This window comes from Numida meleagris, chromosome 5, assembly GCF_002078875.1.
Source record: "Numida meleagris isolate 19003 breed g44 Domestic line chromosome 5, NumMel1.0, whole genome shotgun sequence".
NCBI lineage: Eukaryota > Metazoa > Chordata > Aves > Galliformes > Numididae > Numida > Numida meleagris.
In genome coordinates, this window is record NC_034413.1 from 49659935 (window position 1) to 49687493 (window position 27559).

Here is a 27559-nt window from a genome sequence, read left to right on the forward strand (position 1 = left end):
ACACCCTATTATCAGATATTTTACCCAGTCTTCCAATACCTATTTCAGACATATTGCATGTTCTACACAAACTGGAATCAAAACACCTTTCACTTTTATTTACAAGTTCCTTCATGTCCCTTGCCTGCTCTCATTTCTGGGTAACGTTCTTTCTGAAGTAATGCCTGAAGTTTTTAAAATAACAATCAAATAGCCATGGCTTTAACACATTTGCTTACCTTTGATCCTGGCTCCCCGAAAAGCTGTCATGAGTGAATTTCAGAATCAGACTGCAGATCTCTCTGAATCCATTTTCCATACCATGGTTTACCTGGAAAGAAAGGACAGCATTCTTGAAAGTTGCCCTCCTGGCAAGTAATTGAATACTTACTCCTTCCATGGTGTAACTGGAGATTGAGCACACCTGTAAACCATTTCAACACAGGAAATCAACTCTCCTTCATCCTGAGAGAGAAACTCAACGTGGCTGGGTATATCCTCTGTAGCTAAAGGAGATGGCTTACATTTCGCTCCAAAAGCGTTACAGTTCACTCAAAAATTCCCATAACAACAAAGTAAAATCAAATCTAGCACAGTTGTCCTCAGTGTCAACAATGAGAAAATGTTCTGCTGTGGGCAGACCAGAAAATAGGCAGCAGTATGTAGCAAGGTGCCCTTAAATGTCCTCTGTAGCTTATTACCAGTCCATAACGCCATCCAGGACCTATTAGGATGATATTAAATATTTTCTACAACCAAGAAGACCCGTGATTTCAAATCTTCTTCACCTTCACAAAGCACAGCAGCAAGCCGTAAAATATGTTTTTAATTTACAGTGGAATTGTATTTTATATTATGCAGCACAAACAGCATGACCTTTAAAAAAAGTCTTCAAGAGTCATACCACATAATGGAGTATGAAGCGCAAGCCGTGGGCCATGGCTGAGGGAACATCAGAGCTTCCTCTAATATTCATTGTGCATATTCCTTACAAATCATTGGACGTTTGGGAAAAAAAAATCACATTGCAGATTGGTATCGGTGCAAACGCTGAACATTCAGGCAGAATGGACAGCAACTTAGAGATGTAACCGTGGCCAGCTCTGGCACACCTCTCCTACTCCCATCAGCTACAGGCACAGGATTCTCAGCCACAGGGACAACAAGGAGCTGTGTTCCCTGTGCTGTGTCTGCCTTTCCTGTTCCACCCAACTGTAGGGGACCAACACCCCAACACCTGCAGCAATGTAGTCTACAAAGCAACATCCTCTCCTGGAAGGGGACGCAGCTCAGGGAAGTGACTCTAACATGCACCTAGTGATGGCAGTGTTTGTGAAATGCATTGTCTGGGGACCACAAAGGCAATATGCTCAGCTACAACATGGAAATAAACAGATGCAGCAGATGGAAAGCTCTTCCTATAGGAAGCTCTCTAGAGCCAAAATCAGTTTAGGATTTACTGAATAATGAGCTGCTTTCCTACTTGGGGGAAAAAAAAGAAAAAAAAAAAGCCACAAGCAAGGAAATGGAGCTCTTCAGTTGTGCAGGATGCAGCTGTTTCAGAAAGTGTGGCTAGAGGGCACTCCGCATCTCTAGAATATGCTCTGTCCTGTTGCGACAAGTCAGGCAGACCAACACAAACACCGGAAAACCCTGAGAAAAATGTCAGCAGCAATATTTCCGCTGTTCTTCCCTTACGTCATGTTTTTATCTGCTTTTCCTCTCAAGGTACGGTGTGCTGCCAGGACTGGCCTGGACCTAACCCACGACTTCGTAGCAAGCTCAGTGATGCTGAATGTGATGAGCCCAAACATCAGAAGGCTTCTGGTGCTGAAATGAGAGAGGGAAGACGCAGAACTGGGACATGCCAGGAAAAGATCTGGGATACAATTCCTCCTCTGCTGCTATGTCAGGACTTCATGTAATGCTTGTGCTGGATCTCCTCCTCTACCCTGCAGCATTTCCACCCCGAGCACAAAGCCAGCTCCTCAACAGCAGGCACCCAGCCCCTCCGTGCCCAGGAGAGGTGCCCAGCCTCACGCTGTCCCTGGCAGCTGCCCACCCCTGTGCCAGCGGGCTGGGTCCTGCTGGTGTGCTGCTTCTGCAGTGCCTCGCTGCTTGCTGTGCAAAGTGTGCAGTTATGGCATCTCTAGCTAGAAAGCACTTGGTCATGAAAAACATATAAATATTACAACCAGTTTTATTACTATCTTTATGCTGCATTTAATGTTTTCCTATATGACTTACACACAAAATACATTTTTAAAGGAAGGCACATACAGTTTTATTTGGAAGGAGGGAGGACACCAAATAATGGTTTATGCTCCTTAGAAATATAGTAATGCCTGCCTAAATTAATGCCCTATGCTAGCACAGTTCTTCTTTTGTCCCTAACCAAAAATCATTATTTCCATTTAAAAAACTGCAGAGAAAAACCACCACCCAGAAGGAGCTTCTGGAGCTGAGCAGAGCAGAGGCAGTGGGTGCTGGGGCCAGATGTGGTCAGCTCTGCAGTCAGAGAAAAAGCACTGGGAATGAAGGGATGGCTAACTTTATGGTAAGACGTAGAAGATGAAACAAAAGTGTCTTCCTAATGTATAGTTGTGAAGGAGCATGACTGGAAACTTCTTTAGGGGAGATACAGGTATTTCTGCAGGATAAGCAAGCCCTATTAGTAGGTGGACGGGGGGAGGAATACTATTCCTCTAAAAATGGTGACATTACATGAAGGAATAAAAGCTGATCTGGGCATCCTGTTCCGCAGTATCTTACAGCATCCTATTCTAGGCGCCTGAGTTCAAAGCTGTGTCCTCCAGCAAAGGCAGCAGAGTTCAGCCCTAACTGGTGGTTTGAAGATCCAGGCACAGAGTGACAACGTGGCTGTGTAGGCTGAAAGATAAGCATTGAATGAGCCATCTTCTCCTCTCCCCTTGTGCTTCACTTCCTTCATCTTCCTTTGGCCTTTCAGCAGATAAAACCTTCTCTAAAGGCCTCTGCTAAATCCTTCTGTCGTGATACCATAAGGAGACGGTAACCTTGGGACAATGTGCATCTTCACAGCACAGTGTGCAGCTGCCGTAGCCTGGCCAGCCTCAGAAGGCACACTTGGCTGCTGTGGGGTTTGCAGAAAGGGCTGAAATTCTCGAGGCATTGGGCAAGCTGTTGCTAATCAGTAATGGAAGGAGCGCCAAGTGTGCATGCATTCTACTGCAGAAAAATATCGAGACTGAGCTGCTTCAACAAACAGCTGCTTTCAGTCCTCTGCCCCTTGTTTGGGCAGCGTGACATAGCTAAAGCTCCCAAAGAAACAGATTCTAAATAAAGTAAAAGAGGCGCTGGGTCCTGACAGACTTTAGGGATTTACTCTCACCGAAACAACTCCTTTTTTTGTCTGATGCTTTTCCATTAAGCATAAAAATTGAGACATTTGGACTCCTTTCACAGATAACCTCAATTAGCAACATTTTCCTACACTGTGCCTGAATTTAAGCAACATTGCCCCATCATCGAGCAGACCTTGCCAAATCCAACAGCTTCAGTCCAAAACGTTTCTATTTTGGAGCTCTTTAAATTCACTTGAGCTCAAAGCCCAGACCGAAGCACAGTGAAGCCAATGACAAGTTCCCTTTTACCTCAGTGATCATTAAAATGACACCTGAGAAAATGCCCATTCTCACAGACTTCTGTTCCAAGCCATCCAAGAGCAGTGTGTGGCTGATGCTGAAATGTTAGAACCCCAGTCAAACTCAGTGAAAAGAAAAAAACAACTCATTTCCACCCACTTAAAGCACTGCTCAGAAAACCTCACACCCCACGTTTCTCATGGTACGACTGCTGCACATTGGGAAAACATGGCTGTTGCAAAACGAGGGGTGCAGGCCTAAGGAGGGCCCACTGCCCAATGTGGAATTGCCATGGCGTGGGATCTCCATGGCTGCTGTCAGAGTGTGCACTCCAGATTTCCCCTTTCAACACATGGGAATTTTTGCCTGGCACTGCAAACTTTTAAACTTTCAGGAGTGAATTTATGCACTGGCTCAGAGTGGATTGAGCTTCTCCAGGGTGTTTTTGTCCTCTATTGCACACAATCATCCTCTTCTCTGAATTTCATCCTCTTTTTACTGCTCACCTTCCCTCTCCCCCTCCAGCTCTGCCTCTAGGACCTTTGCCATCCTGTGTCACAAGTGAGGAACAGGTTGACTAACAACATTTTATGAGCTGGTTTTATTTTATAGCCTTCTTTCCCGTGGGAGAGGGCAAAGGAGTTGGCTAACACTCAGATCCCATTGGGTTGGACTGTCCTCCAACAGTCGTCTTCCAAATTAGAAGCAACACAGCTCAGGTTTTTCTGAAGCACATTTATCAGGTGCCTCGCAGGGCTCTTTGTGCTTGCACTCACTGATTCATGGCTGCCCTACGAGCACACAAACAGAAATGCAGGATCCCTGACATGGCGTATCTGATTTTCTTGCAGTGTCAATGATATTTATCACTGCATCTCCCACGTGCAGCCAGAGGGCTGCTTTCCTAGCAGGTCTGAGGGACAGGTTCTCAGAGCGCAGGCATCCTCTGTGCTGCTCATCCCACGGGCAATATTTGCTTGCAGGCATGAGAGCATCTCCCCAGCAGCTCTAATGAGCACGCACACCCACGTGAGAGTGAAGAGACACAGGGAACAGCAGCAGCTTTTCCTGTCACATCACGTGGCAGCTTCTTTTATGCTGCACTTGGCCTGCTCCTGCCCAAGAATCAAATAATAACTTGAAATGCCAGTAAGAGTTAATAGCAAAGAGAGAAAATATAAAGCCGTTAGAGAGGGGTTGGAGTCCCTGGGAACGGAGGTGCAGAGCCCTGCCCTCAGCCTTTGTGCTCGCTCCAGAGCAGAAACTCTGCAACGCCTCCCTGATCTAGTGACATGCCCGCGAGTGAGCGTGTGTAATGTGCTGTGAAATCTTTGTGACTCGCTAGGTTATAAAGCTGGTTACAGAAGAATTTAATAAAAAAGGAAACCAGTTTATCTCTTTCTGATAATTTCTCTATGGCTTTAGGGTCTCATTCTGACTCCCTCCCCATGCCTGGAGAGGTGATCCTAATATTCCGTGTAAAACGTACAGATTCCCTAAAGGGAACTTGAGAGAAATTCTCTGCTTCAAATTCAGACCTGACAGTACATATCACATCAGGGGATCCCTTTTATCAGCAGGATATTCAGAAGGGATGAATGATTTACTCCCATAATCTCTTAAACCTTTCACTTGCAGAGTCTAAGATAGAATTTATAGCATTTTTATCATTTGGACCGAAAAAAAAAACCACAGTAAAATTCCTCTATGAAATCTGAAACCCTGCTCATTGATTTTCTAGCTGATGAGATTTCAAAGGAACATGTTCTTCCATGATGGAGGAACAGCAGGCCTCTGCTTCGGCTCTGGTGTGTTCTCATGTTAGAAAGCAGGTAATTTCTCCCCAGGGATACACGTCAAATAGATATCTCCTATTTTTGCATTTGAAAACACCAAGGATTTATATTAACCTCCCATAATTTAAGACTGTTCAAAGTCCTGTGTAATTTATTTCTCTAATTTCTGTTTGCCGAACAGACATAAATTTGCACAAAAATGCTAAACAACTGCTGCTTGCATTTTGAGTTTTAACCTAAGAGATCAGCTTTGTGCTCAGGATGATGAGGAAGGCAATCAACATGGCAACATTTGCTTAATATTTCTGCCATGTGGCTACAGCAGAAAAATAAACAAAAAATGGGCTGCAGTGTTTTATTTCCCTTCCTTAAATACTTTTGCCCATCTGATATGTTATCCCTTTATCTGATAAAAATATAAGTTGGCCTAGTTCCTGTAAAAATAACCGCTTCTTTACCTAGTCTTAAGGAGGGGTCAGATGCAGGAGGCAGACAAGCACGACCAGGTCAGTAATAAATACACTAGAAATATCCAGAAGTACCAGACAGAAGAAATCTGGTACTTAGCAGTGGTGACACTCAGGTCGGGTCTGTGTCATGCCAGATCACCCCCGCAGACCACATCTGTAGTGATGACCTCTCCTTTGCAGGAGGTACTGCTCCTCAGCAGCCACTAAATTACATTTGTTCTTAGCCACATCAGGCCCTGGTACCTTCATGCAATTCAGCAGAACGCACTCTGATTTACACTGGTGGAGCGAGGGCAGAATCTGGTGCTGAGGAGCAGGCTCTGTAAGGGTGGAACCTCTGCAGGTTTAAGTTACTGTGTCTCCGTTTGCATTTCTAGTGCCAAATTTACTTCTTTCCATTTAGTACATGGCCCAAGGTCATGTCAAGAAAATAATTCACTGTTATAATTATTCCCATGAAGTCCTGAGCTCTTTGCATTTGGCAGCAAATCACACTTCCCGTGCCTTGAGAAGCTGGCATTGGTTTTCTGATGCTGAACAAAGATGGATTCACTGAGATTTTCATGACTGCCATTTTCTTCTCCTCCTGCTTTTGACCCCCTGCAATCTGAGCCAGTGCTTGAGGAGCCTTCCCGGGTGCTGCCATAGCACTGACAACACCCACATCTGTGTTTGGTGAGGACCTGGGCTCAGTTTCAGCCAGCTACACTTTTACCCCAACCAGAGTGGTGAGCCTGGCAGCGCTTCCTCCGAGGACTCCTTGCTCCTGCAAAGCTTGCCCATTCTCATAGGTGGGTCACTGCACACTTGTATGGTTGCGTATCATGACCCTGCTGCTGAGTATGTGCTTACACAGCCTTCAGGGATGGCTTCATGCTGCTGCTGCAGGCGCTCCGCCTCCCCTCTCTGAGCCAGGTGCCTCTCTGGCCTCAGCTCTGCAAACAAAGGGCTGCTGCAGCCACCTCCTTTCTTCTCCACGCAGTGAGAAATATGTCAGTGACATGTAGCCAACACCCTGGCTGAGGTCATACAGCCTGACTCCCCTGAAACAATGAATATTTATAGCAGCTAAGAAGCAGCACGCATTTCATATACTCCAAATTATTTCTTTCATCTATTTCTTGTATTTTCCCATAGCACTCAGTGGGCTGAGTACCCGTTTCATGTAATTCGGTCAGCTTTCACCGTCTTTTGTTTGTTTTGTTTTGTTGTTTTTACACTATAGACTCATTCATATTTACACATCTTGAGTTCCCATCACAACCTCCCACCAATTCAAGCCACACTGTGTCAGAACTACACACAGTGCGTTTGCCTCACTCTGATAAACCAAACCAACCAAACACACAGACACAAAGGGAACATCTCTGAGTCAGATGCCGCCTCACGCCCACTGCCGTGTGGGAAGTGTTGCTGCTGAACCCCCACAGCCCACGCTGCAGCTATTCAGAACAACTCCCCATTTATCAGGATATTAAGTTTGACTGCAGGGAAACCCAGACATAGTGCATTCTCACTCCGGCACTGGAGGGGAGCTAATAGGGACATAAAGCACGCCATGGCCCGGCAGCTTGCTCACAGGCATCAGGACAGCACTGAGGCAACTGCAGGTGAAGCAGGGCAACCCGCAGGCTGAGGGCATTATGGCATGCAGGCACCTCATCCTCTCCATTTCAGCAAGAAGCTCCCAAATATCTTTGGAAATCTGTGCCCTGGGACATGACATGCTGAGACACGACCTGAATGTGTGTACCTGCACTGGGGCACACTGCTGCAAGGCTCTCAGCCCAGCTGGGGCAAGGGCTGGCCGGGCTCTGCTCCTGGGGCCAGAGGGCAGAACCCCTCACCTCCCAGCACTGAGGCCTCACCTCCTGCCTGGGGCCTTGAGGACAGGATCCCCTGGTAATCTGGGATGAGGGGTGAGCAAGGCCTGCCAAAGGGACAAGATCCAAAGCTGGTTGCAGCTGCTCCTGGCAGATGCTGGAGCTCTGGGATTTCCCCTGACTCTGGCAGTGCTGCATATCTTGCTGTGTCAGGAGAGGATCCGACGTGTATCTGGCCTCAGCAACATTCTAGCTGCTTTCGAAGGGCTTATCTCCTAAATTAGGATAGCTGTCATTGCACAGAAATGACTCTCAGATTTTATGAGGGTGTTACAGCAGAGGTTGACAGAGAGGTGTCGGGAAACCTGATGGTTTTAACAGTGTTTTACAAGTTTCTTACCCTGGGACAGGTTATACATATTCTGTGCTCATTTACAGTAAATAAATTTGTTTTCCCCCACCCATCTCTTTCCTGTGCCATTCCCTTTGAAACCACTCGTTACTGCATCCCCAACAGGAGCTGCTTACACGTCCTCCCAGAGAGAAAACTCTCAGCTGGAACCTGGCAGGAATTTGCTGCTTGGTGTGGGAGACATGGCTGCACAGAGCGTGTTTCACCTCTGCATCACGCCATCCTGAGGAGTTAGCAAGGAGATCCATCGACACATGCGAGCATTCAGGAGATGAAGCCATGTTGTAGGGGCTGCCTGCTGATTTTACAGCGGGAGCTGCGGCAAGGGGAATCCCAGCGGTGATTTGTCGTTTGGAAGCAGGAGAAGCAGAGCTGCTGAGCTGCCAGGAATATGATTTCTGGCCACAGCTGTTTCTCCCATCTCAGTTCTGCCCCCCTCACACGGCAGCCCACGCCTCCTGAGGTGCACCGCGCACCGCTCGTTTTTCGCACATCACGGGAACGCCTGACTTCGCTCTCTCTCTTTCTGTATTTTTAATGCTTGCCAATTCTCACACCTCAGACGGAAAACATCCAGACCGTCCTCTGTTTAGCTTTTGCATTTCCAAATGATTTTTCCCTAGCAACAGGACGTACACTAAGTATTTCTGATGAGATCTCCCCCCTTAACAAAGAAGACCTTGGCTCGGTATGATATATGCCCTATTAAAGTAAACACTAACATTCATATTCTCCTGCAGGCTGCACCGGAGCACTGGTCAACCATTCAGCAAGTAGCCCATATTTCTTATTTCGATTTATGGCCTTGAGATGGACAGGAGCTAATGTAAATGTCCTGAGCTTTTGTGAGGGATGGTGCAGGGCACATAATGGCTTTGCCATTGCCTTGCTGAGCAGATGCACAGTTCACTGATCTGTTAAGCACTTCTGAGATCATGCAGTGTGTAAAAAAAATACTACGCACTTGTAAATGTCAAGAGGAGTTACTGGTATTTATAGAAAAGAAACTGTTTTACTATTTCCAGTTCTGTGGAGCACATACGCTGTATACTTTAGGGTTCAGCTCCAGCAGCTCGGTATTTTCCACGTGGATCAGATTTTTAAGGTCATAAATAGATGGAGATGACCCCAGCAATTCAGAACGGTGCATGAGCAGTTCACAGCCCAAGGAAAGCAAGTGACATTTAACGGTGGGAAAGCAAGCAAAGCCAAGCAAGGGGAAGGAGTGGGTTTGTAATATGATGAGAGAAGCAAGGCACACACGTTTCATCAGCTGCGTTTCATGAAGAGCTGAATCGTCCTCTCTTTTGCAAATCTTGCTGGGGTGTTTGAGTACGCATGGCAGCCCCGAACACCAGACAACTTGCTAGCAGAACTTGCCAAGCTCAGAGCTGAGGCACGCAGGAGAAAAAGGGATCCCATCTGACAATAACCACACGTTCTGGAAATCATGGCTCCCTAATTTAATGCACCACATGGAAGCCTTTGCATTTTAATTTATCAGTTTCTTTTTAATTGACCAGATTAATTATTTCCACCTTGCCACTTGGCAGGTAGGTCACTGCTCCTTTTCACAGCATTAATGAACTAATTCAGTTTTTCACCTTGTAATTAAAACCATGAGATACAGAGATCACGTTTATAAATCGGTTTGGCGCACAATAAAATGTACACCTTATGAAATAAAATACAACATCATGTATTTCTTGTGCCAAAAGCAATTTCTTTTCTTTGGATTTTTCCAATAGCAAAAACATGATGGGGAAAAGAAAAAAGAAAGAAGCATCTTCAATGCTATATTTTTCAATCAGCAATAAAAATGGGTAAAATAAAATTACCTTCTGATTCCCAAACACCCTCATATCTCCCTTGGGGATACCGAGCCCAGCTACAAATGTGAAAGCTATGCACATTACCGATGTTTTATGCTCTAATCAAGGTGTCTGGTGATCAGGTCAGAAGGAAGGACTCGCAAGCTTGGCACTGTGTTAGCTGAGGACGACACAGCACAACTGGCCCATTAGCTTTGTCTGCCTGCTGTAAGAGAGGCTGAAGGAACATTAGGACTTGCTGGCCGCAGTCAGCACAGCAGTCACGCTCACTGGGGTCTGCTGCACTGTCAAAAGCTTGGCTTAGTTCTTAAATTGTCCTCTCGCATGTCTTTGCTTAAACGCAAGATTTCATGCCTTTAAATACCATTGTCAGTGAACTTTACACAGTGGCACTTGGTTCAGGTAGAAGCTCAATCTCCTCTCCACTTTTTGTATGGGACTGGATGGAGGCCATGAACTAAATATGTTTCAGGAAAAAACAACATTTTTTCTACCTATGGGTCATGATGGATGTGGGACAAAAGCAGAGTCCTTCATAGATGCTTTTCACTGAATTCCTTGCATTTTTCCAGAGGTCAGAGCAGCTCTCAGTGCTCAGGCAGGAGGGAAACTGAAGGGATACGAGAAGGTCAGGGGATGATGAAGAGAGTTAAACACAAGGGTAGAAATGCTGGGAAAAGAAGTATCCTGGTCACCAGAATTACAGCTGCTTGATTACAAATGTGGCTCACAGCCCTCCACCCTTTCTGCCCTACCTTTGCATCTGAGGCCCAGCTGTTACAAAACATTGTTTTTGTCTCCACAGATTGCATTTTTTTTTCCCCACAAGGAAAGAATAGGCAAATACTTAAACATATAAAACAGCCTTTGGACTGGTTCTCAGTCCATCTGTGAGACCAAGACAAATTCAACAAGACCGTGAATAAAAATACAACAACAGGCATTTCTAATTCCATTTCTCAGTAGAAAGCTTCTAGTAACAGCTAATAACTAAGTCATACTAATCAACTCAGTGACAGAACCCCTAAAGTATGTAATATAACATAGTTTCTGATTTTCTTTTAATGGAACCTACATGTTGCAATCTCCTACTCTACAGCCATAAAACTTTATAGTGTTCTCTTTTGTCTATTGAGATTTCAGGTGTTTAACCACTGACTTCTACTCAAAGTTTCAAGCAACAATAATGCTATCCATGTGCTGCAGTAAATGAGTGTTCCAGCTTGGCGAGCAATTTCACTGTTACGCATGGATGCAGACACAGCAGCCCACCTTCTGCTGGTGCAACTTCACTGCGACCTTCACGGCCGTCAGTGGAATTATTTCTGATTTACTTCAGCGTGACCAAAGGAAGAGTTTGGCCCCATTTGTGTGCTTTTATGGGGAGAAATCTGGAAGACAGTGCCTGTTCTCATTGAAAGTGCAGCAGTGTTGGTGAAGAAAAGCATACAGGCTATGACTGCAGCCAGCTGTGACCTTGCTATGGCACACCACCCTCAAGTTGTTCTTAAAGCCTGGCAAGTCTGCTACCATGCCCGCTGCCTGTGGGACTGAGGTATGCTAAAGCATTCACGTGAAATGACTTCTCAGTTCAACCCTGACCCAGAGGCACCTCTGGAGAGACGGCAGTGAAGGAGTAGCAGGGGCAGCACGTGGGGATCTGAAACCATTAAAGCTGTTTCGTGCGCTCCCAGCACACTGCCATCTGAGTGCTGCCTGGTCATCGAAGCCTGGAAAGTTTGGTAATAAATGTACAGTGGTTTGATTAAATAAACTCTCCAAGCATGGGAGTAACAAAACTAGGGATTAACCTAAACTCTTTACCAGTCCTAACTGGACATAGTTCTGCTGCACTGATAAGGAATAATGACAAATAACTATAATTTGCTTTCTGTGCCTTACTTTGTTAGAAAGGTCATGTGACCCTTCTAACAAGCACAGTCCTATTAGCCACATGGGGAAATCTTCGCTTGGTGAAGTTCTCCTCTTCCCCTACAACCTGGATTTCCTTCAGGTAGGAATAGAGAGCAACGCCCATGGTGCTGTTCTGCATTAGTGCAGCTCCTGCTAGCACAGCCCTGCTTCAAGGCCTAACCACACTCAATAAAATAACTTGTTCCAGGGTTTTGGAACTTGGTTATAAAAATTTGTTTGTGGCTGAAACTTGCGGTTTCAAGAAAACACAGAGAGAAGGAAAGCAGAGCCAAACTGGAATGCCAGAACTCAGTTCTGCAAAGGTTGGAGTTTTGGTCTCTTCATTCAGTAGTCAATAGGAAAGACTTGAGTTCTAGAAAAAGAACTGTCTTAAAGCCTGTCTTAAAGAATTTGTACTCATTTTGATTTTACAACCGCTCTCCCACGTTTACAGGTTTCCTAGTTTCTGTGAGTTATACCACTGATGGTAAAGAATGACTTCTCCTTTCCACAGAAAGCCATTGGGTGTTTCAGGTACAAGCCAGCACTCTCCTTCTAGCATGTTACGCTCACATCTTCTGCCTCAATGTGCCAGTTCTTACTGTTCACTAAACACCAGCAGTGTGCCAAACAGTAGCATCGTAACTTGAACAGCCCAGAACTCTTCCACCTGGGGGTACATGCTCCAAAGTGGCTTTTCATAGTCTGCATTTTTGATGCCTGTGAAGACCAGCCAAAGCCTGCAGCATGCCAACAGCACAACGGACATCAGTAATCCCTGGTTTACTACCTATCTGCCTTCCTGGGGCATGAGCAAGCTAATCCTAGATAACTATAAAAACCATCCACAGCTTTTCCCTCCAAAGTATTTGTGACACGAAGTATATTGTGACACTAGTTATGCACTCCTCAGGTGCCACCACTTTCATCCCTTTCCTGAACTGGTGCCAAATGGAGTCACCAAGGCTGATGACAAAACTGAAACTCCTGTTCCTAAGCAATAAGGCAGGTTTCTCTGTTTGCCCCAAATATCAACATACAAGCCTTCACGCTGCTAGCTATGTGATAGGGGACAGCCTCTACTGTTTTTTGTTCCCACAAGTGATGTACATGAAGGGAGATAGGACACTGGATGAGGAAAACTACTATCTCTTGCTCCCAGCAGCCTATGTGCCAGGACAACTTGGAGCCAGAGGCAGCTGCCCTTGGTCACACAGGGTGGCAACAAGCCCAGTAAGTGCTAGCATGGCATGTTTCCGTGGTATCAATTAACTGTGAAATCAGGTTTCAAGAATTTATTAAATTGGTGCAAACTGCCCAGTACCCAGTGTAGTTTTGATTTAGAGAGAGTTAATTTCAGCTGAATGAGAGCATAACCTTGATCCAAAGAAAAACAAACAAACAAAAAAACCCAGCAGCTTCAAGTGTAACACTAACTTGAAAGGAGATTTAAAATGCACACCCAGCTTTTCCCTGGATGGTAATCACTTTCAATACAGTAGCAACAAAAATTAGACAACGCTGATGAAGAAGGGAAATAAAAACAAAAAGCCAGCACAAGTCACCACTTGCTGTTGTTTTAAGGTCTTCTGAACCCAATTAGACTGCCTGCAAATCTACTGAGAGCCCTTATGCTTTTATTAGTCGGAGCTGTCCTCACAACTGGCTCACCGTGCCCCAATAAAAGAGCAGTATGGTCTGGGCATATCGCAGGTAATTAGCAGCAGGATCCCTGAAGACAAGCATGAAGCTGCCTCTGCCAGCTTGTAGTTTTTCACATGATTTCATATCAGAAGACCTTCCAGTTTTCTTCTAACCAACAGTCAGACTGCTGCTCTTAAAGAGGAATCAAGGTTTTGGTAAAAAAGACTTCACCCTGCTGCTAGGTACATCAGACAGCCCCACATCTTCTCACCCATCTTTTGGCACCACACAGGCACAGAGGGACCTGACATGAAGCCCGGCCTCCCTGAGCTACTTCAAATCCTTCAGCTGGTCCTGCAGCTCAGGAGATGTTTGCATCTTCCACTGTGGTCTAGCAGAAAATTCCCTTTTGATTCCTCCATGGGGCAGTTTTCTATCTACCAGGTACATGGACCTGGTCTCTGAGCGAGAGCTGAGGTGAAATGGCCAAGGGGGACCTGGTATCCTTGGAAGGATCATCCCAGCACAGGGCAGCAGGGAAAAGAAACTTCATGGTTAAGCCTTGTAGCTATTAAAAAGTCTTTAAATTCAAAAGTAAGGAAATTAAAATCTTTAGGCTCAGCATGGAAGCTATTTAAGAAACTTTAATGTAATCATGGAAGCACAAAAAAAAAGGTGTGCAGAGGAGAGGGGGCATGGGGAGGCAGGAAAGCATGGGGGAAGACAATAAAAAGGTTAAATGGCAAGATATTGTTCAAGCCAAACAGGTGCCTTTCAAAGAAAGAAAATGCAGCCCAATCAAAGACAAATTGAAAGGGAATTTGAACTAGGACAAATAAAATTTCAGAACATGCAAGTTAGGAGGGCTGAGAGTGATTATGAACAGCCAATAATGAAAGACATAAAAACAAATAACTAGAAATCCTTGTAGCAAATCAGCTGGTATACCAGGGACTGGAAGGATTTCATAGCAGCGACCCAGCAGAGGTGCTATGTGATCCCTCAGCATCAGGCAGAGTTTCAGAGGCACCCACCACAGCGCAGCTGCAGCCTTATTGTTATTAAAGCTGAGAAGCTGGCAAAGGAGTGCTTAATGAAACAGCCTGAAAGCTAAAGCAGCCAGGCACAGGTGGAAAGGCACGCTGTTTGCAAAGCTGAGCTCAGACACAAACAGCTCAGCTTTCCCCTGTGGTGGCTAGAGCTGCCATTGTAAGTATGAGTGCGTTTATTGGTGTGAACTGGAGAGGTCTGAGTGATAACATGGTGGGGAGATGATTCATATTAGCACTCTCTTGATAGCACTTCTCACTCAGAGAGAATAACTGCCATCCAATATTGCATTGGCAGTCCATTTCTGGACCGCAGAAGTTTACTTTCAAGAATGAAGCATAGTTCTTCAATGGGCCACCCACTGCATCCGCTAAAAACGTGTCTAGAACAGCATTGCAAGTGGTGTCTTAGCACCACTTACCTTTCTTCTCTCCTACTTTAACAAATAAAATCCTGGTCTCAACACTCAGTCCGAAGAACAAACCTTGTTACACATCTTTTGTTTTTTCCTTGTCTACATTCATCTGGCAACACTTCTTAATTGGTGAATTTATAGCACAAAGAGCTCAGTCAATGCGCTGATTACTGTGTATAAAGTCTAATGCATCTTCTGTATCCCCTACATTTATTTTAGAAATAAAGCTATCACTTATCAACAATATTAAAAAAGCAATACAAATTTGTAGAAGAATGAGATCCTGCCAGACAACGGCAGGCAGGCATGCTGTATATCCACTGTCACTCTAATTTCAAATGAGGTAAATGAAGAAAAGGTGAAACGGACACAGTATTTTCGCACTGCATATTTGAGGAAAATAAAAGTTTCTGCATAATAACTTCACGTCCTCGTTCTTGCCACATTTGGAGTGAGATGTGGTGGCCACAAGGTGTGATTCAATTTGTTTTTAAATTCCATTTTGCCGCACTGTAAATGCAGTCTCTGCTACAGGTCTTTGTAGAAATCAAAAGGTGGGGTGGGTGAGCAGGCACGTGGGTACAATACTTCCCTGGGACGTATATATACAGGAACTGGATCCAGAAGCACTAAATGAGAAAGCCATCAAAAAAGAAAGGGAGGGAAACAACCCTTACAGTTACATAAATATTTAAGAGTAGGCAGCTTGTAACTTCTATTTAGTTTCACGGAACAGGAAGGCCCAAGATCTGTGTTGGTGGAGGGCATGGTCGGATCTGCTTCTGCTGCTATTTCTGAAATATCTGCACATCAAAGACTGAAGTCAGCACTTGCAGGCTGCTGGAGGACTGGGTGCAAGTAGCACGAGATGTTCACAGAGGAGCAGTCTCTCTGTTTTGAAAGGCAGTTGGCCAGAATTACCGCCATGGATGAGAGGGCCAAAAGGGTGATGGAAAAGTCATACTTAATTCCTGGCTCACTCCAAACCATAGTGCACTGACACCGTTGCTCATGCTTCGAGATATGTTAATCTGGGAAGCACTAAAAAGAGCGTAGCCAGCAGGTCAAGGGAGGTTATCTTCCCTCTTCTCTGCTCTAGTGAAGCAACATCTGAAATTCCACGTCCAGTTCTGTACTCCTCAGTTTAAGAGAGACAAGGAACTTCTAGAGAGAGTGCAGCAGAGGGCCACAAAGATGATTGGTGCCTGGAGCTTCTCTCTTATGAGGAAAGGCTGAGACACCTGGGACTGTCCATGGAGAAAAGACTGAGGGGTGAATCTTACCAGTGCTTCACAGCCCTGTGAAAAAGGATTTAGGGGTATTCGTAGATGGGAAGCTGGACATGAGCCAGCAATGTGCCCCTGCAGCCCAGAAAGCCAACCGTACACTGGGCTGCATCAAAAGAAACATGGCCAGCAAGTTGAAGGAAGTGATCCTGCCCCTCTGCTCTGCACTGGCGAGACCTCACCTGGAGTACTGCATCCAGATGTGGTGTCCTCAGTACAGGAGAGATGCAGACCTGTTGGAGCACATCCAGAGGAGGTCCACAAAAACGATCCCAGGGATGGAACACATCCCCTAGGAAGAGAAAGCTCCAGGGAGACGTGAGAGTGGCCTTTCGGTATCTAAAGGAGGACTATAAGAACGGAGGGGACAGACTCTTCAGCAGGGTCTGCTGTGACAGGACAAGGGGAAACAGTTTCAAACTAAAGGAGGGGAGGATTTAGGCTGGGTATAAGGAAGAAGTTTTTTTACAGTCAAGGTGGTGAGCTACTGCACAGGTTGCCCAGAGAGGCTGGTGGATGCGCCATCCCTGGAGACTTTCAAGGTCTGTCTGGACAGGACTCTGAGCAACCTGATGGAGCTGTAGTTTCCTTGTTCACTGAAGGGGGGTTGGACTAGATGGCCTTTAAGATTCCCTTCCAACTCATAAGATTCTATAAATATCTAAAGCATGGGAATCAAGTGGACGGTGCCCAGTGACAAAACAAGGGGAAATGGGCACAAAATGGAACATAGGAAGTTCCATACAAATATGAAGAAAAATTTCTCCACTTTGAGTGTGACAGAGCACTGGAACTGGCTGCCCAGAGAGGTTGGGTATCTCCTTCTTCGAAGATATTCAAAACTGCCTGGACACTTTCCTGTGTAACTACTGTAAGGAACCTGCTTTAGCAGGGGGTTGGACTAGATGATCTCCAGAGGCCCCCTGCAGCCCCTACAATTCTGTGAAACCTGATGTTTCTGTTACTTTCAACTCCATGTTGCTGTTCCCAAGCCTGGCACTCTCAGCAGAAATTGCTGCTCGACATATTACTGAACGGAAAATAATGACTTTTATACAGACTTCATGAATAACATTAACTGTGAGTCCTGCTGATTTGTTGAGTGACACTGTGCTTCCATCAGCTAATCTAATTATGCAAAGCCTTCTGTATCAGAATCGGCCAAATCACAACAATCACATTTCAAATGCACACGATGGGTTTATAACTCTCATGAGACATGCTGTCCACTCCATTAAAAATAACAACCTTTGTAGTTATGCATGCTAAAGTATCAGTAATCAAATCTCATGCTTCACGGTGTAAGATGATCACTAGAAGTGTCAGAAAGAAATTATTCCCCTAAGAGATGGCACAGCAAAATATGTTTGTTGCTTTTGAATCGTCTCCTGTTGTCAGTAACAGTATACTTGTGTTTGATCATCAATCCAACAATTTGTTATTGCAAATTCTATAATCTGATGTTCTACAAATCAGTCAGTTCAAGACAACCAAAACATCAGTCTGCTTTCCCCACAAAGTCTCCAGCCCTGAATTCTGAAATAGTGAAGAAAGCATGTCTGACTCCAGAAGTAGTTTGGAAGGATGTGCTTATAGAAATGGCTAAATCAAAAATGCAAAATCTAAAATATCCACAAGTTTGTGGGTGTCAAGATTTGGTTCTGAAATTGCTACTTGGGAATGATCTCTCTCTGTATGGTTTAAGTTTTCCATAACTCTTTTAAGGCATTCAGTATATGCAGAAAACCTTAAAGGACAACAATGCTGGAGAAACTTGAACCTGTATGGATGAATGTTTCCCTCTGTCCACTGCTTTTATGATGATACCTACAAAAATTAATATAGCAGAACCACTGCTCCCAAATCAGACTAACCCTTTACAACAGCTGGAACTGGGGAGGGGGAGGACTGCTGACCCAGCAGCGTATTTCACACCCCACATTAGCCTTGTTCGCTTCTAATGGGCTTTTGGTAACTACAAGAGTGTAGAGATAAACCATGGTTGATGGGAACCTTCCCAGTACACGAAGAGAGCAATAACAAAGATGCATGATTTTTGTCACCATAATAGGGATGTTCATTTCTGATGCCATCTGTGCACTAATCCTACTGTAATTCTGGTATTTTAAATTACTCAAAGAAAATCTCTGGGAGAAGAGTCAGAGCACTTGTTCTTTGCTGGATCCATCCCAGAGGTTTAGAAGTTACCCTCATAAAAGCATCAGATTTCTTAAAATTTAAATAAATTGCTAGTTCCTGGAAGTGTCTTCAGAAGCAGCATTTTATTCCCCTCCCAGCACTTCTTGCTCATGCTGGCCACCATTCAGAATCACCCTGGCACCAGAGTCCAGCTGCAGTTTCAAACCGCCTGGCACCAGCAGCCTCGAAAGCGTCCTTTGAGACAAATGACCGCTGTGCAAAATAGCAGCATAAAACTGGACAATAAAATGGTTTCCTTTAGAGAAATAACTCTGATGCTGTGAAGTGTCAGAGTTTCTCCCTGCCCCCTCCTGCAGGATTCCTGCAACCTATCCGAGCCCCTTCTCCTGATGGGATTGACCCCTTGCAGGGCATGATGTCTTCGTGCCCTCAGGGCAAAAGGTGCTTGAGCACCTGTGCTATTGTACCTCTCCTGCAGGCTCCTGTGCAACGGAGAAGACCTGTGGCTTGGTTTCAGAAGACCACAGAAGGACTGTCCAGCCACCAGGCACCCTGCCATCCCCAAAAAACGCACCCAGCCCTTGGCTCCTATCTCCCTGCCAGCTCCTGCAGCAAGACACAATCCTTATTTCTAGCTTTCAGCTGTTGGACTGTGGGCAAAAAGTCATCTGTCATGTTCACTAAGCCATCTTGCCTGTAGTTTCAAATTCTTTGGCTGCAGTGAAAAGAAATATCACAGTTTTGTAACCCAACAAAATGAGCAGATGCCACAAAGATTATAGCGCATAAAGAAGCTGTTATGAAGGGGCCTGTTGCATTGGCTCATTTTCACTCTTTTTAAGATTGCAGGAAGACTGAACTTGTTCTCAGTAGCTCTTTGGAAATCCACAAAAGCCAGCCAGGAACTGAACAAGAACAACAACAAAGACAGGTGCAGCAGGTTTGTCTGTTCTGAAGCACCAGTACCCTCAGTGCTGGCTGCTGATGTGTTAGCTGACTTCGGGCACTTGCAAGCACTCTGCATAGCAGCCAGCACACTTTACACACAGCTCTCAAAGAAATCTTTTACGATAAGAGACAATGAATAATAACCTCTTTTGTTGGGAACAGCCAGCAAAAGCCAGATCTTCCACATTTAACTCTTAGTGCAGGTACGGGTGCAGATCAGTAGTCATTCCCGGGAGCTGCGAGCACTCTGGGCTTCTGAACACACAGCCCCTCAGGTACCTCCGTGGCTATTTTGCGATCTCCAGATTGCAGCCCCACTCCATAGGCACATCCATTGCCAACCCAGTGCTGGTGCGGTGCTCGGGGCTCCCAGCTCAAGGTGGGGTACGCAGGGCTCACCATGTTGCAGCAAGCTGCAGGGTCTGTCAGCCCACCCACGCTGGCCAGAGCTAGCGTTATAGTGTTTATACAAAATACCTTTTGATTAATGGTTAGAGAAATGGAAACTGTAAGGTACATTGTTCTCCATAGATAATCATAAGTCTGTCAGGCCTACATACATCTGGCCGGGAAGGGGGGACAAAGATTTATTCTTCCTGCTATACTCCATCCCCTCCGCATTTCAGTCTGATCCATCTCTCATTTCACCCATAACACACTATGCCAACTCTGAGAAGACACTGAAATGCAGTTGCCACATCCAACCCTGCCAGGACATTGGGGAGCACCGGGACGGAGGCAGGATGCGTGCCTGCGGGCAGACCTAGGCCCCTGCATGCAAGAGACCGGAACGAATATCACCGGGTCCCACACCAACCCACAGGAGCAGATCAGCTCCCAAGAGACTGTCGTATCCAGAAGGAGATGACTAGAGGTCTTCTACTCAACAGTGAAGGCAGTTAAAAGCTCGGGACAGCAAAGATTGTGGGAACCGGAAGAGAAAGCTCAGCACCTCCATGTTCATACTTTTTTCATGCACACCTTTTCCAAAAGTCTTTTCACTGTGATACCAGCTCCTGTGGCATTCTCACAGGGGTACTTCTCCCTGGAAAAGGATTTGCATGCTCAAAAGTCTGTTTTGTTTTTTTTTTCCTTTTTACCCTCAAATAAATTAAGATGTCTAATAAGATATTACCTCTCTCTGGAAACTTTATCTCAGTTATAAATAAGACCTTGGGCTGGATTCTCAGCTGGTATAAATTCTGGGCTGAATCAAAGCCCAGTGGAGCTGCACCGATCTGGCCTATTGTCTGTAATGCAGATTAATAGAGGAACGGGACTCCGAACCACCTATCTGCAGCCAAACCGCAATTTCAGGCACTTCTTTGCCAGCCCCTTGTGCCTGGGGCCATAGATCACAGAAAGCCACAATGCAGATCAGGACAAAGTGTGAATCTATGGACAGCCCAAGCATTTTAAATTTCGAACAAATCTTTATAATAATGAACAGAAACAGGAGCAGCCTGAGAAGGAACACTGAAACTGTGAAATCCCCTAGAATTAAAAAATTCAAATACACAGCAAAGTTAGGAGCAGAATGATCCCCTCATTCCCTGGGGAAACACAATGTTTATCAGCAAACTACCAGAAATGCTGCTTCAGAAATCCACATGGCCATTTTCCTGCAAGGCAGAAGTCCCCTTAGATTTCTCAGCCTAGCAGAATAGAAACAAGAGCCTGTGAAAACGATGGGATAGAGGTAAAGTCAAATAGCAAGCATGCACATATTCAAGTTGTAGTCTAGAGAGAATGAAATAAAAGTCTATACCAACCCCTAAGGTGTTCCAATATGCATGGGCTCTGCCAGGGCCCATTAATACCTCATAACTGTAACACAGCACCCACAGATAGAATAAAATTTTTATATAAAAGAACACAAAAACCAAGCTAAGCTTAACAAACCACCAAAAAGTAAATCAGAATGGCTAGCAGAAGTCAAACTCAATTTAAAAAAAAAAAAAAAAAAAAGAAAAGAAAAAAAAAAAGAGGTCAATCCAGAAAACCTGCTTCGTAGTCCTTGTTTCAGAGCTAAAATACTAGCCTGACTACTCAACTTGGATCTACGCTTTTGTATAGGAAGAGCAACTTCCCATAAGAAATCTCTCTGGGTCTGTACGCCTTGTTGACCGTGGGACTGCACTAAGGGGAGAGACAGGGGGAGCAGACCTAGAACTACAGTGAAGCTCAAGGGCTCATCAGAGCGGTCACATCCTCCATCAGCTAGGACAGGGAGACAACATAACATGCTGAGTCGTCGTCTTCTTCTTCTGAACAGAAGCTTTTTTTAAGAACGTTTTCTATGAGAATGATCTTTTCTGATGTTGCAGTCTTGCATCTCATTGTTGCAGCTCTAACTCTTGCCCTATTTGTACAGAGATTTAAATGTCTCAGAGCCTGGGATCCTTGGAGCAGATACCCTGGCTCAATCCACAAGAGCGAAAGATAACTGTCAAAAGGGAAGCCAGTGAATTCAGGTTTATAGCAAACTGCCCTGCGCAGGCTGAATTCACATTAGTTTGTCACAGACAGTTCATTACTCGTGGCTGGGCTAGGGGCCCACAAAACATTTGAGGAGTTGCTGGCCTTTAGTAAGGCCATTAAAAATGAACAGCATCAATAAATATTCTTGTTATGCTTCCAGAGAACTCACAGGTTAAATGAACTGGGAATCTTCCTTCTCTGACCAAGGTTCTTCCAGATCACAATTGACACTGTAAAGAACCGATGGAAGGAGCTTGCCAAACCAGCCACTACCTTTCTAGGGTACACTGACAGAAGTAGCAGCCAGTTTGCTCAGCTTTTCCTGTGCTGCGTTTAGACTGTCAAAGAGCATGCAAGCAATGGGAAAATGATGGCTGTAATTTTGAAAGGCATTTACTCTAAAAATAAATTTAAAAATCCTGTTAACTTTGAAAAACAAAGCTCTTAATCACACCATCTAAACTCATTCAGAAAAATGAGGTAAGACCATCAGACTGATCCCTGGCTGTGCGGTGGCAATAGCAGGCACATTTTAAGAACAGAGAAATCTAGCAACTCTGAGGAAATACTCTATCATCCTGGTTCCTTCTCCCCCCCCCCCCCAAATCATCTTAGCATTCAAACTTTCACTTTAAAGTGGGAGTTAACTTTCGAGATCTTCCATCTAGAGTTAAATGAAGATTTACTGTATCCTCAGACCACTTTTGGCCAGTGCTGCAGAGCACAGGAGACAGAGACCTCTTTATCTTGTACATCAGTCCAGCATGGCTGAGGGAAGACAGTTGTATTGGTCAGCGAGGGCTTAGCTCAAATGCTGGGAGGTGGGGTTACTCTGCCAGTGAGCATGTAGACAGCTTTTATTGTAGCTCCAAATTATAAAAACATATTTCTGAAAGGGGCTCAGGATGGATGCAGGCCAACCTGCAGACTCATGTAGCACTCAGAATGGGCATGCCTGGAAAAGGGGCCAGAAACATCCACTTCAGTCCACTGTGGCCAATTAGAAAAGAACGGTACATGCACACAAAGCAGAGGGGATCAAGAGGTTCATATGCTACTCTGAACGCCAATTGCATTGATTTATAAGCTGACCTCTGGTGTGGTCACTGCTTATTGCCTTGATTCAATATAAGCCTATGTATCTTGTTGTATCTCTTTCCTTTCTGTTCTTCCCATGTTCCTTGTTTTAAGGGAAGGAAAGAGGTAAAAAAAAAAATAGAGACAAGACCATAAACACTGCTAGTCAGTTCACAACAGATTTGTATCACCTAACAGAGCTTACATCTTTCCTCCTCCTGAGCTCTGATCTGCCCTCTTCAGTGAAAGCAGTCATTTTGCAAAGCAGTTAATCTTTATCACACTCATTGCTGTGCATACATTTTAAAATCTGATTAAAAAAAAGTCAATTACAGATATCCCATGGGCAGGAATATGTTAGGCAATTTGTGCACATTGTTTTACAAGCTTATTTGCAGGTCTAAATTAAAATAAACAAGTTGGGGGAGGGGGGAAGGTTGTTATTCTTGGAATCGTGTTGATTTATGAAAAAGTCATCCCAGATATAAATCAGATGTGGGGGTATCAGAATTAAAATGCAGAGAAGATCTGAGGAGCTGAGATATGCCTCCTCAGGAGTGCACTGCTAAGAGGAGCAAAGCACATTTCACGTACACGTTCAGCTCCAGATCAGCATGTCTTATGTTTCCTAGTGTTAAGATGACAGCTTTCTTACCATGAATCCCAGCCCCTACTCCTGCAGCTTTTCCAGGCTCATTCAGGATGCCACATTCTCTCCCATTTTAGACATCCCTATCTCACCCAGGTGGGAAACCAAGTTCAAGGAAAAAAAGCAAGCATATTTAAATTGCGTATTAAAGTACAATCAATTTGTCATCTAGAGAAAAGAATAGAAAAACCAGCGCTGTCCAACTTCAGGACTTCACAAGCAATTTGTAGCAATGGGGCAGAGCACCAGGGGTCCTTCCTCAGAGCCACTGAGATCTGTTACCATATGGAAATTCATCAGTTATTTAGCATAGTCTATGAGAAAAAAGCAGTCATGCATTGCAAGGCAAGATACGCGCTTGTATGGCAATTAGTACCACAAATGTACCCTTGTGTAGAACTCGCCAATTCCACACAGGTTTATCTTTCTTGTGAATTACATCCTGAAAACGAAGCTTCTTTTCCTTTGGACCACTCACCAAATGCTTCATTTTACACTCACACGTATGCGTAGGTGAGTGCGTTAGTGCAACATCCTTGAATCCTGCCCTGCTTTGCCACCTCGAACCCTCACCAGCATTGTCACTGCGTTCACTGGGCTGGGCTCAGCACCACGTGGCCAAAGTGGTGCTGCTGGGTCAGCAGGTGCTGTAGGGATGAGGCTTGGGTGCTTACATCAAGGAGTGTGGTAAATCTCAATGCCAGATCTTTCCAGTATTAGAGCTACCAGTCTGGACTGTGTTAGCAGATGGAAATCATGACAGAGCTCTGATCCAAAAGTAATTCCTGTCTAAGAAATATATATGTATGCAACTGAAACTGGCTGTTTCTGGCAAATAACGTGGACTCTGCAAAAACTGTATTAGGCAGAGAATTTGCCCTAGGCACATTTCTAGGCATTTCTACGTCCTGGATATAGCATTTTAAATGCTCAAACGCCTAACTGTATCTACGCTCACTCTAGCATTCAGCTGGGTTCATACGCTTGGTTTGCAAGTACCCCTGTTGTTTTGGTGAACAAAACCTTGTTCTGACAGCTGCTGCTGTACCAGGTACATCAGAATCATCTTTAGAAACATAACTGCACAGACAGAAATAGCTTAATTTCAAGCTTAGTTGCATTCCTAAACTGCATATTCTGATCCAAATTTCTATCCAATATACATTTGCACCATTTTTCCTTCAGCTATTGCTGGGGCTTGCCAAGTCTGTAGCAAAGCCTGCCTGGTCTTCAAAGAGAAACAAGCACATATTGCAACAGACATTGATGAGCTTAAATTGGACTTGGCAAGTTTGAATTTGGGATAATCGTGTTTCCTTCTTTGTTGTTGTTGTTTTTTTTCCATATGCAAAGTGATCTGCATGGATGTTGGCATCTGTCTTCGCTTTTAATCTGTTTAAAACTTTACTGGCACATTCATATGAGGTAAGTAAATACTTTTTTCATGAGCCTATAAAACATCATTAGTTTATTTTTTCATCCCGTCAGCTTGGATAAGTATCTCATGGTGCCTGTACATCTTCATGAGGATTTTATTATTTATTTTGATTTAGACTAAACTAAAACCAAGACCTGTCCCAAAGCCCTGAGCTTCTCTGACAGTCTTTAAAATATACAGTAATAAAAGTGAATTAAACAGGCTCTCGGTGACTTCCAGATGGCAATACACTGGTAACAGCAACAAAGCCACCAGTTTCACCCACTCCATTCAGCACTGCAGCAGATAACATCTTCTGCATCTCTCCCATCCCAAAGCTGAAGGGCACAGGGCAGGTAGGAATGGCTCCCTCTTCTCAAAACAGCAATCCTGTCTGTGCCCAAACACCAGAAGGAAATACCAGCTTTGCAGACTACTGCTCAACTGTGCAGTTTTTGAGAAACAATAGCTCCAGGACAGTTAATTTAGCATTTTAACCACATAGAGGCGTTAGCACAGTAAAATGGAGAATGAGTCAGCAAAACAATGGCTGCATTACTCTAGCTAAAGTGCATTAATTCTCCCTGTGGACTACACTGATATGAATTAAAACCACCACGTATGCAGCTTTGCATGAATTCAAGGAGAGAAAAATCTACACTATAAGGGTCAGGAAACATGAGCACAGATCTGCCATAGGTTTGTTCTCTGGCTGATGGACTGTGAGTGGACTACTACAGTGGACAGCCCTGACTCAGGGCATTTGATTAGAAATCTCATCTTCCATTCAGCTGACATTACTTAAACCATTTCCCTTGAGCTTTGTAAACTAGGCAAAATGGATGAATTCTTTTCTTTGAATTAATCAAATGCCAGTAGGAGCAGTGATAGAGAAAAATGTCCTGCATGAGGAAGTCTGCACACCTTTGCCAGCACAGACCAATTAATGTCCCTGTTATTCAAAAAGAAAGGTGCCAACAGAAGTGCAACTTTTTTATTTTATTTTTTTTATTGCTGGCAGAACCTGCATGTATAACTCAAAAGAATGCAGAATCATATCCACATGCTCCAAGCCTATCCTGATGCCTTACAGTGTATTGTGCCTGCAGTCCAAGGCCCACACAAACACGTGAAAATTTTACTTTTGTGCTTGAAAGCAACTGCACCATCAGTGAAAGAAGTGACTAACTTTTCCATCCACCTGTAGATGGCACCACTATGGAGGCAGAGCAGCATTTTGGACTGACGGTGAGACATAGGCTTGATTTATAACAATTAGCATTTCTTTAAAGACAATGGCAACTGAAATTAGGATCTGCAGGACTGAAATCCCAGGTCTGCAAACAAATGGGATGGAAAGATCGACCAAACAATGGGATAAGAGCAAAATATATTTTCTAAAGTCAGATTTCTGCTCTGCCCACACAATTCTTCCTTTTGCATCAATGGCAAACACAATAACCCTTCTGGATACAAGATGAGAATCACCTGCTTAAACAGACTCCCACTCTCCTTCCTCACACAGCACACAGGAAAATGCGCTTTCAGCATGTTCTTTCTACTTTTTCAGTGCAAGGAAAAATCATTCAGAAGTTAGAAAGAAATAGAGTTCTCCCTCATCATCCCGTTAAGTCCTGAAGCCAGATAGAAGACCTTTTATTCTACTGTCGGTGGAGCCAAGAAATATACAGCAATGATATCAGCAGCATGTTGCATACCAATATAAGCCATAAGTTTCACTTCTGCTACCATTGTTACTGAAGTACAGAGAAACTAAGCACAAGACAGTGAGCCTGCCTAGATAGTTGTTCGTGTTTTCCTCCTGAGAAGTGAGACTCTTGAGGGAAGGAAATCAATTTTCCGTTCTTTACCTTCCCTGTCTACAGGAGTGACTGGCCAATGCCTCAAGTCCCTCCAATGTTCCACTAAGCCCATTCCCCCAGCACCTGCAGACAGCAACCTCACCCAAGTTCCTCCCTTGTTGCTTGTGCCTCAGCTGCCTGGTGCTGATTAGAACACACCACAGGTGTGAGCACGCACAGAGTGGGGCACAAGGGGTTTGCTGTGGGGGCAGCATCTATTTGTGCATTGGGGCCTAAAGCTTTCTCTCCTGCAGGGGGACAAGGAGGCCTCTGGGCAGCCCCACATGGTGCTGGTGCCAGATGGTGGTGAACCATGGAGCTGTAATGAGCTCTGCAGCTTGCTTTTGCCACTCTATTCCCCCTAATTTCTCACAGCGTCCCCAAAACTAAGAGCATCAAATGCACAAGCCACTCTTGCTGTTGGAAAAAGCACAGGTATGCAATTTAAGTAAATATAACTCAGTTGCATCAATAAAATTGAAAACAGAGAAATGACTTAAAAGAATGTACATTATTTTAAATTGCAATTTTTTTTATATGTTCACTTTTATTGCCTTACTCTGTAAAATAAATCCTGGACTTGATTTACTTTAATAAAAGTTTAATTTCCCATTTTATTTCCAGTTCTGTTCTCTTAATTTATCCTACAACCAGCCTTCCGACAGGAAAGGAGCTTGGGCAGCTGGGAATTTTTACAGGCACGCTCTATCCAAGTCACAGC

At 44.5% G+C, this 27559-nt stretch overlaps 1 long non-coding RNA gene across 1 annotated transcript in view; it reads right to left on the reverse strand.

Annotated features, from left to right (window-relative positions):
- Nucleotides 1-4728, reverse strand: part of LOC110400113 — a 64050-nt gene extending 59322 nt beyond the window's left edge. Inside the window, exons 1-2 of the long non-coding RNA XR_002439644.1 lie at nt 404-4728; nt 219-310 (exon numbers count right to left, since the gene is read on the reverse strand). This is a non-coding gene — a long non-coding RNA (uncharacterized LOC110400113). The remainder of the gene's footprint in view (nt 1-218; nt 311-403) is intronic.